This window comes from Eublepharis macularius, chromosome 6, assembly GCF_028583425.1.
Source record: "Eublepharis macularius isolate TG4126 chromosome 6, MPM_Emac_v1.0, whole genome shotgun sequence".
Lineage (NCBI taxonomy): Eukaryota > Metazoa > Chordata > Lepidosauria > Squamata > Eublepharidae > Eublepharis > Eublepharis macularius.
In genome coordinates this window covers 81,059,611-81,075,563 of record NC_072795.1, presented here as the reverse complement: position 1 = coordinate 81,075,563, position 15,953 = coordinate 81,059,611, and the positions used below count along the sequence as shown (strand labels likewise).

The following is a 15,953-nucleotide window of genomic DNA, read 5'->3' as shown; positions in this document are numbered from 1 at the left end:
TCTGCATATCTTAGGAGCCGCCCCGGAGAAGGAACTAAGTGCCGACCATCCCAAGCACTTAGAGAATGCATCTCAAAGAAACCTCCGCATTCCAGAGCTGATGACATCAGGACAAGCCCTGTCCGCTGGAACATCCTTTCAGCCCACTTGGATTTCCCCCTCCCTCTTTTGTCCCCTCTTCCTGAGGTGTCACTTATCACGATCTGATTACCAAAGTGGCCCATCCAAGCCATTCAGTAGCCCATTAGAACCTTTGTTTTAATCTGTGAGAACCACCAAGTACAGCACCAGCCCCAGGGTATGTTTTGGGGTATTTAAGCTGGTCTCCCAGACCACTCGGTGCTCAGGCCATTCCCTATCCAGACCTCCTTGCTGTCCGTCTGTGGTTCCAGTGCTGGCATTGGGCCACCCCCCCCCTCGCTGTTGTGTCTCTGCTTCGCTTCAGGATAAGTGAGTATTCCCCCTATCATCGTTGGGAACCAGCTAATGCGAACGTCTCTGTATTTCATACTCTGTATTTCCTAGATCTTGTGTGTTTCTTGTATGCTTGTGCAAGTTTAGGCTTACGCCACACTAAATACACGTGTTTGGAACTTATTTGTAGTCTGCCTCTTTTTCACTAGAGTGTCTGGGATCGGGACCTCCGTATACATAGGTTATGATCCGCGCTTAATTTTAAGTTACAGACTGCTATAGCTAATTCCCCATTATAATAAAGAGCAGTTCTGGTAACAGTTTACTGGTGGAGAATGCGGGCAAACCCAGCTCGTGTGAATGCACGTGAGTCGACACGCGTGTCTTCAGCGAACTGACTTAGAGGAAAATTTTCCAGACCTCTGTGTAAAGAGCGCAATTTAGCTTAGGGAATTAAAAGTGTGAATGTGTGTGGCTCTAGCGAGCATTTCTATCTTGTGGGTTGGCTTTTCCCCCATTTCCTCCTTCAGCCAGCTTTGGACTACTTGCCTTTTGTGGTGCACCGCGAGGCCCTCCAGCCGTTATAACCGGTGTACTGTGGGTGAGGACCTTTGAACTGGTGAAGTTCCTGGCCACCTTCCGGGCCGCCTAAACGCGTCTATGTGGGTGGGATCCCAGAAGTAGGCTCTATATACACATCCTGAAGCAGCACATATAAAATTCTCTTCCGCCCTCCCCCGTCTCCCCTAAGTCCGTCCAAACCCCGTTCCTGCCAGCACTTAGGCTTCAATCCCCGCTCCGGAGGAAAACGTGAAGGGATCGATAGTCCGTTCGTTTTAGTTTAGCTTTGGGAATCTAAAGCCAGGTTCCTGAAGCCCCGCGGCAGCCGGCCGCACCGTGCTTAAGAGTTTTAAGGTAGACTCTTGGGCGCCTTTCCGCTTGCGAGTTTTAAGTCAGACTCGTGGGCGCACCTCGCTTGGGAGTCAGTGGGACTCTTGGGCACACTTTTGCTTGGGAGTTGTTAGAACTCTTGAGCGCACCTCGCTTGGGAGTACAGTAAGCTTTACTCCTGGGCACTTTTGCTTGGGGACTTGCAGAGACAGTCCTTGAGCGCATTTAGTCTTTTGGTGGAGGCTTGGAGACCGTTTAATCGTTTGTCTCTGAGCGTGAGGCCTGGAGACACTTTGAGTTTAGTTCTTGAGCAGAGAGCTTGAGAGCATTGTAGCTTCCGAGCAGAGGCTTGGAGGCACTTCAGTTCCTGAGCAGAGGCTTGGGAGCATTTCTGGTTGCCTAAGCAGAGGCTTGGGAGACCCCTTAGTTGCAGTTTCTGAGCAGAGGCTTGGGAACACTTTTTGGTTTTCTGAGCAATAGGCTTGGGAGACCCCTGAGCTTTAGCTTCTGAGCAGAGGCTTGGAAGCACTGAGAGTTTTGGTTCTTGGGCTTAGAGAGCTTGGGAGCACCTTCTGAGCCAGTAAACTTTTCCTGGTCCCGTGGCTTGTAGGCAAGCTTGAAACGGGAATAGGAATTTTTCCTTCTCCCCCGGTGGAGAAGAACCGAGTGTAGGACCCTTAAAAATACCCTGGTAAACCTAAAAGTAGGACCTTTGAAATCACCCCTGGTAAAAACCCCTGTGTAGTACCCAGTTTAAAAATCCTTGAGAACCGGAGGGAAGGATAAACCTCCCGAAGGAACATAGAGGAAAAAGTTGTTAAAAACCCCTAAGAATCCAGTGTAAGAGTCCCCGAGGACCCGAAGGGAAATAACCTCTGAACGGCCCCTAGACGGGAAAGCTTATAGGGAGCTTCAATCGCCCCACCCCTGGTGTCGCTGATCCACTCTTTAACCTCCCCCGAGATCAGCCTTAAACTAAAAGGAAAATGTACCAGGCAAACCCCACCGTGCCCCGCCTGGAGAAGTGGCTAGTGAAGAAGGGAGATTGCCCCTGGGAAGCCGGTTCCTTCAAGGGACCCGACCCGCTCCAGATAGTTAGGAGTGCCTTCCAAGATTTTTGTGACAAGGAGAAACCTAGATCGAGCAAAAAGGATAGATATGGAGCTTGGGCGCTTTTCACTGCCCTACAGGACAGCGTGTCCCTAATTAGTAAGTTGCACACAGCGCAGGAGGAGCTAGAGGAGAGGTCAGAGCGAGAGCAGGACGCCTTGCGCCTAGAAATCCAGACTCTCAGGACCAAGCTAACTGAACAGGAAAAAGAGTACGAGAGAAGAGCAGTTGAGTGGCGCGCCGAACGCGTCAATTTCATACTAGAAAAGCAAGGACTAACTACCGCCCTCCAGGACGCTCAGCACAAGGCTGAAGCGGCCACCGCTCGTGCCGATATGGCTGAGCACGCACTAACTGAGGGACAAGAAGAGATTACTAAGCTCACCCATGCCGCCCGGTTCATGGCGGATCACAACCAGTCTAAAACCACAGCCGCGGACCATTCAGCTTGTAAGAGGGAGCTAGAGGCCCTGAAGCGACACTTGGGGATGCAACAGGCCGTAATTTCCGCCGTGCACCCCTCAGCCCTCTTGGCCCTCCCAGAAGATAGTAAGGATAGCTGGGCATCTCAGTCGCCCCAGCCCGAGGAAGCCCCACAGCCCCTCCATCCGATAGCTACTAAGGAAATTGTATCCATGGACGAGGACGGCAGGAAGACAGACCGGGTCGTTAAAGAAACCCGCAATTGGAGGCCTGATGAGCTCCAAGCCATAGCAGATCGCATGGGGCCCCTAAACCGAGACACGGCCATCCAATGGTTCACTCACGTAACCACCTCTCAGCCCTCCGCTAGTGGTTCCGATGTGGCCCAACTGGCCCGCCAATGCGCCGCCCCTGAAATAGTCTCGGCCCTCAATGCCTATATCTCTAACCGAAGGCTAGCCACCCGCAGTCAGTATGGGTCCATCAAAGAGTTGTGCGCATTCCTATGGCCCACCAAGAGTTTAAAGGCCCTGTATATTGCAGAGTCCCAAAAGCCCGGAGAGGACCCAGAGGCATATTTAGCTAGGAAGCAGCTTCTCGCTGAGCTAGCAGACGAAGTGGACCTAGATGCAAGCGATGTACCCGACTTTGACGAGTTAGAGTTCAGGAGGGCAGTTATAGATGGTCTCAATAGCACCACTCGCCTAGCCCTAGCAGGAGTAGAACCTGGGAGCATCTCATGGGTAGACCTGGAAGCTCGTATCAGGAGCATTGCTGGCCTGTTGCGGGAAACCGGCGCCATCCGCCATGTGAAGTCCCCGGCCTCTCGTAGGAAGGAGAGCGAGCCGATAAGTGCAGTCACTTATGCCAATCATGGCCCCCACTCTCAGTACCGACCGCAGGGACGCAGCCCGTACTCGGAGGCAAGGGGAGGAATCCTGAGGGGAAAGAGCAGCAGTTTTAACCGGGGAAGAGGGCCAAGGGACTACCGCCCGGGAGTTTCCTTTGCACCCACCCCGAGTTACGGTTCCTCCTCCCAGCAGGGACCCCACGAGCCCCGACCGCAAGATGCGCCCCTAGCCCCTTCCCATTCTCGAGCATCGCACCCGTACAACCATCAGGTCTACCCACCTCCAGATCAGTCTAACGCTTGGGGAGCATCACAGGGCGACCACGAGGGCTACCGGGACCGCGGCAGCACGCCCCAGTCCAGGGACCCCCTCCGGTGGGAACTTTGGATGCGCCTCAAAAACATTGGAGTGAACATGGAGCTATTCGATGGAAAGCCCACGTCCGTTCTGATGAAGGCGATCATGGAGTGGGAAGACCAGCAGCAGCCCCCAGTACCCCCGTCGGCGCCCCCTTTACCGCCAGACCCTTCCTTCTCGAATCCCCCGATAGCTGCGGTCCGAGAACGCCCGAGCCCCAACAACCCCTTTAGAGGAAGCGCCGCTTCCACCGACCAGGGTGCGGGATCAGAATAGGGTCGCCCCGAGTCCCAGTCTCCTTCCGTGGGCATAGTTGCCAAACTAAAGCCGGACACATGGGGGAGACCGACAATAAAGGCAGGGATCGGGACTCCCGGGGAAAAGAAGAAGCCTGCCACCCTCCTCATAGATACCGGAGCTTCGCTTAATATACTCCGGCCCACCTTAGTTACAAAGGGAACTCAGACCTCTACTACCATGCAGCTCGCCGGTTTCGGAGGCGGCATGCAAGAATCCCCGGTCTGGCAGGACATCCCCCTCTCCGTTGGGAACCTGGCCACCCGGATTTCGGCATGCGCAAACCGGGGAGAAGATGATGGACTTTTGGGTATGCCGTTCTTCCGAGCCGAGGGACTGACCATTGATTTAGCGAACGGGCTCCTGTGGCACATTCCGGGAGGCCCAGACTTTGTCAATGCAGTCCATCGATGTGCAGCCCTTAAGGCCCCTTTGCCTCTCGCCCCCATCACAGGAGACCCCTGGGTTCAGGACTTTCCCAAAGTTTGGGTGACAGACAAAGCCGAGTGTGGGATAGTGAAGGGCGCCTGCGTCCTGATTGAGGGAAAGGACCCCCCTCCCCAAAGACAGTACAAGTACCCAGCGGAAGCTGAAGCAGGGATAGCCAAGACTATAGAAGGACTCCTTGAGTGGGACGTCATACTCCCGATGCAGTCCATCTGCAACGCCCCATTGTGGCCAGTTCTGAAAGCAGATGGAGTGACCTGGAGAATGACGGTTGACTTTCGGGCCCTGAATGCCACCACCCCTCCAGTTGCCCCGGTTGTGGCCAAGTACAACGAGATCCTGACGGCCATTGCCGCTGGGTCCCGGTTCTACTCGGTCATAGACCTGGCCAACGCTTTCCACTCCATCCGGTTGCATGAGTCTTGCTGGTACAAATTCGCGTTCACTTTCCGCGGCCAGCAATACGCATTCAAGCGGACACCCCAGGGTTTCCACTCCAGCCCCAGTATTTGTCATGCCCATGTGGTTCAGATGTGGGAATGCCTCCAACCCTCCTCGAGGCCCCATGTTCTGAGCTACGTGGATGACATTTTGGTCCACGCCCCTACGGAAGAATTAGCCCGCCAGATCACCAGGGAAGTCCTGGAACTCCTCCGCAAGACTGGGCTCAAGGCAAGCAGGGAAAAGGCCCAATTGGTTCAGACCAGCGTCAAGTACCTGGGTCTGACCCTGGGACCCGAGGGTCGCACCCCGGATGCCCAGCGAATGGAGGTCATTTCCAAGCTGCCTGCACCCACCGATGTCCCCTCCCTCAGAGCCCTTCTAGGAACTTTTAACTTTTCCCGAGACTTCATCGAGTCCTTTGCAGACAAGGCTCGCCCCCTTTATGCTCTCCTTAAGAAGAACACTCCCTGGGAGTGGGGACCGGATCAACAGACAGCCTTAGCCGAACTGAAGCGCAGCCTGGCCGCAGCCCCGGCCCTAGCCCATCCAGATGTTACCCAGCCATTCTTTATTCAGCTAGCCGTGTCAGACAAGAGCATAGGCGCCACGCTCACCCAGCAACAAGCGGGAGCCGCGAGAGTAGTAGCCTATGCCTCTCGCAATCTAACTTCAGTAGAGACCAAGTTCAGCCCATGCGAAAAGACTTGCCTTGCTCTAGTTTGGAGTCTCACCCATTGGGAATTTATCATAGGAGGCTCACGCACAATAGTTCAAACCACTCACATGCCCCTCAAATATATTCTGTCTGGCAAAATACAAGATGGACAAGTCTCAAACGCCCGCATAGCACAGTGGACCCTGGCCCTGGTCAACCGCGGAGTAGAGTTTAAAAAGGAAACCACTGAGACACCAGCCCCCTATGGCCTGTTAGTAACCGGGACCGAGCACGAGTGCCCCCTGGACCCGCCACCGCAGGTTGTTTGGCCAGTCACTTGGGGAGTCCCGCTAGAGGAAGCCCGACTGAACGGCTTCACATGCTGGTTCTGCGACGGCTCCTCCTTTCACGTTGGAGGCTCCCCTCGGACAGGCTACGGCGCTGTGCGAGTGGGCGACGCCCATACCCTCAAAGGTCCAGCCCGCCCCCATTCCAGCCAAGCGGCTGAGGCGCAAGCGCTTCTGGCAGTGCTTGAGTTTGAGCCCCCAGAAAGCCCACTTGCCATTTACACAGACTCGGATTGGACGGCCAAAGCCGCCACGGTCTGGCTCCCGGTGTGGCAGAATCAGGGGTGGAGAGCTAGTGATGGGAAACCCGTAGCCCACCTACAGCTATGGCAGCAAGTAGCCGCGCTCCTTCAGTCCCGCACAGGCCCAACGCAGGTTACCCATGTTAAAGGACACCAAAAGACAAACTCAGAGACCGCTTATTGGAATGACCAGGCAGACCTTGCAGCCAAGGCAGCCGCCACTGAAAATGCTCCCTTACCGGAACCAGCCACCGATTGTCCCCTCCACCCTGTCACCACCCGGGCACAAGCCCGCAGCCAGGCTCAGGGAATCGCAGGAACACTGGACCTAGCACAACTGCAGATATCTGACCCAGAAGTAGCTGACCTCCTAGCCGCAGGAAGAGATCAGACAGGAAGACTATTGATCCGAGAAGAAGAAGGCATAGTTTGGGCAGTAGATGCAGCCGGTGAACGCCACTGGGTAGTGCCACTGGAAGTCAGGGCCGACCTGATTCAGTTTGTCCACGAGCAGGGACACCGAGGCAAGGATCTGACTCTGGAGAGGGTCAAAGAGGTTGGTTGGTGGCCTAGCATGCGTACCGAAGTAGCACAATGGGTGGACAACTGTCTGTCTTGTGCTATGGTCAATGCAGACCCAACTGGACCTAGAGCTCCCCTCCAGCATCAGAGAATTGATGGACCCTGGGCTCGTATACAGATTGACTTTATCGGTCCCCTTCCTCCCACTCCCCGCGGCAATCGCTACTGTCTCACTGTCATAGATCCCTTTAGTAAATGGGTCGAGGCATTCCCGTGTAAGCATAACACTGCAGCCACCACGGCCAAACTACTGTTCAATAATGTGTTTTCGAGATGGGGCACTGTACGAGTCATGGATTCCGATTTGGGCTCACATTTTATCGGAGAAGTAACCCAGGAACTTTGCAAGGCGTTAGGCATCCAACAACGCTTTCACATAGCCGGCCATCCCCAGGCTTCCGGCGCCATAGAAAGAACCAACCGGACCCTCAAGGAGGCTCTCCGCAAGATGGTTCGCTCCTCCGGGAGAGACTGGGATGAAAAACTCCCCATAATTCTAATGGCCATCAGAGGCACCACCGCAGTTCACGGACTCACGCCCCATATGGTCATGACAGGACGAAAAATGCAGCTCCCAGAAGCCTTCTGGCTAGACACGCAGCTCCCTTCTGATATGCAACCCGTAGTAATTAATGACGCCTGGGTTCAGGACCTCATCTCATCCATACACGCCGTCCACATGCAAGTGGCCCAGAAGTTGGGCACAGCTCAGAAGGATATGGACCGCAAACTAGGATGGGTCAGGAACCCCAGGCAGTGGGAGGAAGGACAGCTCGTTTTATATAGAAAGTTCTCACAGAAGGCACACTCACTAGCGGCAAAATGGCAAGGCCCCGTCCCAATCACGAAAAGAGTCTCTCCAGCCGTCTATCAGGTAGCCATCCAGAGGAAGACAGGAGGCACTTGGCTAAAATACTTCCACGCCTCTCAATTAAAGGAATGGAAAGGGAAGCCGCTCCAGACCGCCCCACCAGTGTATGACCCTGGGGGAGCCGCCGCCAGCCCAGCCCCCCTCTGCCCAGTGATTCGCCAGACGTCCCTTCACCCTGGGCCAGAGATACCCTGTGTCCCCTTAGACCAGACCTTTGTAGCTCTAGTATAAAAGAAACAGCAGAATATGTAGATGTAGATGTGAATGCCAAAAGTTTTTCCAGTTCTATTCTTTAACTTCATTAGGCGGGCCCCACAGTTGGGACCCTAGGGGGAAACACGGCAACCAAAGCCAAATAGGACCACCACCGAGAGTGATTCTTAATTGGATTGTAAGCCGCATGTTCGGGAAAAAATTGCACAGGCAAAAGAGATTTGCTGTGTGTGAAAGTGTTTGGAGAGGCTTTAGCCCAAAAGTGAATGCAGTCTTCCAACGTTGAAACCACCAAAAAAGGTGACTTCTTTGTTTGAAAACATTTCACCCACCGTGCTGGTGAAGATCCCGCATCTACGTAGATTCGGGGTCTCACCTGCCAGACCCACGCTTTCGCATGATGGTCGGCTTTGGCTTTGAGGGCCGTGCCTCCCCTGGAAAAGGACCCCCCGAAGACCCAACATCCCTCTTTTACTAATGTTCATATTCGTCATGGTGAGTTGCTATACGGCGCCACCATCCAGTACGCTTTAGTGCAAAAGTAAAAGACCCGCCAGTATTTTGTAAATATGTTACCTCTGGAATGTGTTATTGGGGTGCGTTCGCCACGCACAAGGGGCAGCGTGCCTCATTTACATAGCCAGGATCCCCCGCGCCAAGATGACCCCCGAATAACCCAGACCCAGTGGCGCCGGCAGATCTCGGCCGTCTCCGCCGCTTTTCGATAAACGCCGCCGAGCGCCCTCGGCTCCACTTCGGCCCTTTCCGCCAGCAGCCGCCCGCCCCACGTAATCTTTTCCCTTGCCCGTACCGTATAAGGGAAAAGAAGGGGGGGAGACATATTGAAGTTTTAATGAAGCCATGCCAGGCCTTCCAAGTGAGGGCAACCCGAAAGTACCCCACACCCATATGCTTCGTGCTCCGTGTATTTTTCTTTTTTTGCTCAGTGCATTTTTCCTTTTGCCCGGTGTACCTTTCTTTTTTTTTAACCAGAAAACGGGGCCTCCCGAGGGAGTCCCTCCAAAAATTGGTTGTCCTGCAAATATATGACGAGGGCCTATTCTAGGAAAATTAAAGCGAGGGCCCCCGTCTGCAGCAACCCTTATAGTTGTTGGAAACCGCTCTCTAGTTTTTTTCTTTTAAAACGGCAAAGCCAGGCCGAGCCGGACCGATAGCTCTCAGCCCGCAAAATAGAAGTAGCCCGCCGCCAAGCAAGGGGCACCTGAAGGCCACATAGTCTAGGTACCCAGGGACCCCTGGGGCAAGTTTGCATAATCCCGCCTAACGTACAGCCGACCCTTGCTCGATGCAAAGATGTTCCCCCTGAAATATACATGCTTGAGAAAGAAACCTTCGCACAGGAGTTCCCCAGAGCAACAAGCTGGAAGGCTCGCTTAGTGCCCCTGGGACTCCTCGTTCGAACCCCGCTTAATAGACAGTGCTGGCAGAAAAACACCCTCCTTTTTCCCTGCTTTACTTCATTCATTTTGCTGCAATAAACTCAGGGAACCTGTACTTATACCCACAGGTCTCCCCAGGATATTTTCACTACAGAAAGGAAAAGAAGGCCAGGAGATGAGGCACCTGGCTACTCTGTGTTTGCTCGTGCTGGCAGGCACCCTAATAAAAGGACGCCCGTCCAAATTAATGCCCTACCCCCATTGGAGATGTATTAATACACTAGCAGGAAATGAAATGACGGTCTGCAAAGTTGTGCAGCAGATTAACATGACCACCCCCATGGATCGCACTAACTTCTGCAGTTGCGAAGAGCAGTGGATCCGACCCCCAGAGCTTGTTATTTTATGTGTGGGAGTGAAGACTATGTCCCAAGAGCTAGTGTGCTATTCACCTACTGACACAGTGTCACCACTTGCTCCGATCCCATGTATGTTCCTTCCCCGTATCAGGCCAGCCCCCACCGCAGTCCCGGTGGTAGACAAATATACCACCCCTGCCAACTTCGAAACCTCGCCATTTGTCACTGAGGCTTTCGGACCATACTGTGAAGTTATTCTAATGTCGGCCGCAGTATGGAAGGCAGGAGACCCCTTTAGAATGACCATCCTACTAGGCACTACTGCCACTGAGTCTGCATCAGTCACTATCACGCCCCCTTCAGGTGCAGTTCTCTCCTTTGCTATAGAGCGCTGGGAGAACCTGACCTGGATTGTAAAGGAGGAAGACCTAGCCAAACACGGCCCACCCGATTGGATACTGGTTCAATAGACGCCCGAATGCCAAACCAAGCCCCTAGTAGAGAAATTTCACCGGCTTGGGCTGCTCTTTGTAAATTTGACTCATGAACCAGGCAATTATTCCCTGCTGATCCGGACCCAGGAGACCCACACCATCCAAATTGACCCTTTGATTGCTAGCAATGAACAATTAAGCCAAGGCGGCACGCATATAGTGGGCTCCCATGTTTTGAAGACTGACATTCGAGAGAGAGTTCTAGTCCGCCCGCAAATGTCTTTAAAAGAGATCTGCATAGACTTAGCTGAGCTAAATGTAACCCAGAGGCTGCCGCAGTGCGCTCCCTATCTGGAGGCCGGTAGCAAGGGTTGGAATGCATGGCTACAACTGTGGATCGATCCCTCCCCCTCTCTCTCGCGTGCCAGACGAAGCATTGCCGACTGGACTGCTCCTGCAGCCGGAGGCTTAGCAATCATGGATTCGGTCAACATTGAGACTCTCGCTAATAAGTTTGCCCATGTCACGACTAGCATCTCCGACTTAGGTAAACCGGTGGTGCAGTCCCTAAATTCCATTTCAAATGGGCAACACGAGATCAGCTCCATTTTAGTTAACTGGGAGAGTCAAATTGAAAGAGATTTTTCTCTACTGCTCAAAGGAACACAGTCTTTTGAACGCAACGTGTCAATAGCCATGGCATGTATGCAAGCCCAACAATTAAATCAGGCTGTGGCCATGGGGCTAATTCGGCAAGCCACGGACGGGCACTTGCCCCTGGAAATTAAAAGATTGATTACGCCCAAATTGTCACCCATTGAACTGGAGCTTGAATCCTGGTGGTCCCTTGTAAATTCCTCATTCTCACCGGCCACCCAGGAGCTTAAATTATTTTTATTAACGGCCAGTGCGCACGAGTCATTCCACGTGTATCCAGTCGTGCCTCTGGGACTCCAAGTCAGCGACACCGAAGTCCTCTACGCCCGCCACCCCGACCATTGGGCCCGCTTCACCCCGACCGGATGGCAGCTCGTCAGCCTCCAAGGGTGCCAGCATCGAGACCAGACCGGCTTCATTTGCCAAGACCGAGCCTTTGCACCTCATCACCCCTGTGTAGCCCCGCAAGTCGACGCCCTCAACGAATGCCCTTTTGAGGTCGTCCGGGAGAACAGCTCCGCTGTCGTCTACATTGGGAAAGGATGTGCCTGCGTGCGAACGGCCTGTGACTTCGTGATCCTGAACTCGTTCCAGCTCAAGCCCGTGATCCCGGGAGTCAACCGCTGCTTCTGCAACCTGTCTTCGGTGGCAGCCTGCGACTTCACCTACACGGTACCGGTCTGGACCCAAGAAGAGATCCTGGTGGCACCCTCCATCTATCGATATGTGAAGCCAGTCTCCCTTGGCATCGGTCTGGAACTAATCCACGAGCTCCTGGCCCACCCGCAGCTCCACCGCACCCTCCAGAGCATCCAGAGGGACGGGGATACTACTGCTTTGGTTGTGTCCCACAACGGAAAGGAGATTTTGGATCTGGTCCAACGAATCAAGACCACCGGTGAGCACTCGTGGTGGGAAACCCTCTTTGGCTGGAGCCCCACTGCCACTGGAATTTACAATTTGGCCCTGCACCCGATCATCGTTATTTTGGCCTTTCAAGTTTTGTTATGTGCCTCGCTGCTTTATTTGGGCTGTTGGAGCCGCCGACAGCTCCAGCAACTCCAGCTGTCTTACCGCTTGGATCACTATAACCCCGACCTCCTTCTGCCTTAGTGGTTGTTCTTGGCGCCCCGTTTTTAGCCCTTGTTTATTTTGTTGCTTGTGTGATTACGAACTATGCTTGTGCATTTATGTGTAAGAACTCTGCACCGGCCCCATGGACGCTTTGCTGCCGGACACCGCTCCGAGGCCCTCTTGTGGACTAGGGGGGGACATATTACTCTGCCTCCCAGCCCACGGCCCGTCTCCAAACGACCGCCAGCAGCGCCACCTCCATGAGGACTAGAACTGTGTGTCTGAAGCCCTTCTCGCCGCCTGCCGACCCTGCTCTGCGGATTGACGCAGACAGCAAGGGGGGGTGGAAGTGTGTTTTGGAACACATGGACTAAGTTTGCTTGTTTCTGTAAATATGCAACCCAGTCTAGCAGCTGTATTGCGGACTGAGCCATCTGTGATCTTTGTTGCTCTATTGTTTTATGAATTTCTTGCCATTGCTTTTTATGAATTTCACTCCCATGAATTTAGCCCCGAACTAGCCCCTCCCTCCATTTACTGCAAGTGCGCCCATGATCTTCCCATGAACTGGGATCCTTTTTATTACCCCCTATTAACTTTATCCTTATGAATTTGATTTTAACCTTACGAATTGCCTTTTTAACCTGACTCCCTCCGCCAAGGTAATTCTAGTCTACCTATTATTTTATGAATTGGGTTTTATCCGGGACTTCTCCTGAGCAGTCTCTTTTAAAGGTTATTTTATTTCTGATTTTAAACCCCTATGAATTTGGTTTTAACTGAGACCCCTCCTGTGCTGTCTCTTTTATTGGGTATTTAAACATTGGTTTTAGACTGTATGAATTTAGTTTTAATCTGGCCGCATGAATTGGTTTTTTAATTGCAGAGTTTATTTTTCTGACCCCCTATGAGCCCTTCCGCCGCCTCCCCTCATGAATTGTTTCCACGCACTTGCTTTTACTCTTGCTGCTTTTATTGGTTTTAACTTCCTGAATCATTGCTTTTAATCCTATGTATTTATGTATTTATGGTTTTAACCACCCATGAATTACTCCAATATTGTATCGATGAATTGGTCTATGCCTTGCTTGCACATTTCACTTTTATCTTGTATGAATTGCTTTTACTCCTACATTCATGAATTGAATCATGAATTGCCTTTGCTTTTAATCCTATGCTTATGAATTAATCCATGTATATGAATTGCTCCTGGTTTTTAGTGCTTTTAATCCACCATGAATTACGTATGAATTACCTTCATCCATGAATTGATCTATGTACGCAAAACATGAATTATTGCTATTTATATGCATGAATTGCTCATTGCTGCTCATATCACTATGAATTGCTATTGCTTATGAATTATTGCTATTTATTCTGACGATTGCACTTAGCACACCTCCTGGTGTGAACCCAGAGACCTGCAGCCCATTGGCTGATCTAAATTGCACTTATTTGGTTAGGTGGTTCTCCAAACTAAATTTTTGAGTGACGCCTCCCCCTCCTTCCCTTCCCACTCCTTCCTCGCTCGAAGCTCGACCACCGGACATTGCCGACCACCTCGCCTTTGAAGTCAAGTTCGGAGACCCACGCGCCTGACGTCACGGGGTCTCCGAGGGGGGGAATTGTTGCCAAGTAGGCCCCCTCCCCTGCTTTAAAGCCTGCCATGAACTGTGTTAAAGTTTCCTGCATTACTGTTTCACTGCTGCACAAAGATTGCTTTGCACGTGTGTGCTCTGATACACGTGTCAGTTTCCTGCCTGCGTGTCAAATACCTTGCTGCTGCAATAGACTGTGTAGTTTTCTGACTCCATGTTTGGTTAACTGCACAAAGGACTCTCTTTCTGGGCAGCCCTGCCCTGACCTGTATCTGGAATTCCCAGTGTGTGTTTGGACTCTGTTACAAGTGTGCCCCGTGCCTGCATTGCCATCTGCCACGGACCGTGCCTGTTCCCTGCCTTGGACTGTGTTTTAAAGTGTTGTTCCCCCTGCCTCCATGGAAGCCTGCCTCATATGGGCCCCAGCCGCTGCTAGCAGCCGGGCGCCTGCCGGGGAAACCTCCAGCGAGCCTGGCTAGGCGCTCCCTGGTCAGTTCCCGCCTGGAGCCTCCCGCGGGCCGGTCCCCGAGCTTGCCCTCGCTACCGGGCAGCCTGCAAACCAGCCTCAGCTATGCCCAGCCGGCGTCCATGTTCTCAGGCAGCCAGAAGACCCTGGGAAGAAGACTGCTTTGGGAAGCCATTTCGGCGAAGCGGGCACACCACGTCCGCAGCGAGAGTACCTCGCCCCGCTCTGCATATCTTAGGAGCCGCCCCGGAGAAGGAACTAAGTGCCGACCATCCCAAGCACTTAGAGAATGCATCTCAAAGAAACCTCCGCATTCCAGAGCTGATGACATCAGGACAAGCCCTGTCCGCTGGAACATCCTTTCAGCCCACTTGGATTTCCCCCTCCCTCTTTTGTCCCCTCTTCCTGAGGTGTCACTTATCACGATCTGATTACCAAAGTGGCCCATCCAAGCCATTCAGTAGCCCATTAGAACCTTTGTTTTAATCTGTGAGAACCACCAAGTACAGCACCAGCCCCAGGGTACGTTTTGGGGTATTTAAGCTGGTCTCCCAGACCACTCGGTGCTCAGGCCATTCCCTATCCAGACCTCCTTGCTGTCCGTCTGTGGTTCCAGTGCTGGCATTGGGCCACCCCCCCCCTCGCTGTTGTGTCTCTGCTTTGCTTTAGGATAAGTGAGTATTCCCCCTATCATCGTTGGGAACCAGCTAATGCGAACGTCTCTGTATTTCATACTCTGTATTTCCTAGATCTTGTGTGTTTCTTGTATGCTTGTGCAAGTTTAGGCTTACGCCACACTAAATACATGTGTTTGGAACTTATTTGTAGTCTGCCTCTTTTTCACTAGAGTGTCTGGGATCGGGACCTCCATATACATAGGTTATGATCCGCGCTTAATTTTAAGTTACAGACTGCTATAGCTAATTCCCCATTATAATAAAGAGCAGTTCTGGTAACAGCTGGCAGATGAAACACAAGTCATCCTTTCTCCTTAATCTTTTAGCAATACAAGAGAAAGTTTATTAAATAAAGTTTGGTAGGTAAACAGAAGGCTTTTCCTAACTTCAAAGGGGACAAGGGAGGTTACAAGTAGTGCTATATGTTTACTTTCCCTTTATGAAGTTGTTTGATACAAGACGAGAACAAATTCATTTTTAAATTTGTAGCTTATTTTTTGTACTGCTGATCAGGAAACATACAGGAAAAGGACAAAAGGGTAAAGAACAATTTGGACAGGAGAAAGAAGAGAGAAACAGAAGCAAAAAAGAGATCATTCCTTTACTGCCTTCAGCAAAGATATGTTTGATGTTCTCACAATCAGACTGGAGAAATGAGGATTCAAAAGTATTATTGCATTAGACTCATGTTTGTATAATTTTACAGAGAATGATCACTTGAATGATGGAGGAAAGAGATGGCATTTAATGAATGCAAATGAAAGATGCCTGTTTTGGAAGACAGAATTCAAATTCAAATTGACCTTGATAAAATATGGTCTAATTATCAAGAAACTTGAGATTTATTCAATAAAATGACATATTTGAAATATTACACAATAAAACAAAAAAGGCATGTGTATCAATACAAAATTTAAAAAAACAGACTCGTCTCAGCCTGGAAGCCACTTCAGAATGCAGTCTGGGATTCATGTGTTCAGACACAATAAATGTGAGATTCAAACTCAAATGCAAAACCAATAGCAGGCATTTTCTCATCCAGTAACAAGAATACAACAGGAGAAGAAATTTTGTAAAGTTTTAGAAATTCTTGATTCCCACAGGCAGTTTATCCTCAAGAGAAAGGAGAACTAGTGAAATGCAG

The 15,953-nt window shown here is 51.7% G+C and overlaps 1 protein-coding gene across 1 annotated transcript in view; it reads right to left on the bottom strand.

Annotated features, from left to right (window-relative positions):
• Nucleotides 1-15,953, bottom strand: part of ENO4 (enolase 4) — a 50,329-nt gene that overhangs the window by 30,103 nt on the left and 4,273 nt on the right. The gene's annotated exons all lie outside the window — the stretch shown is intronic.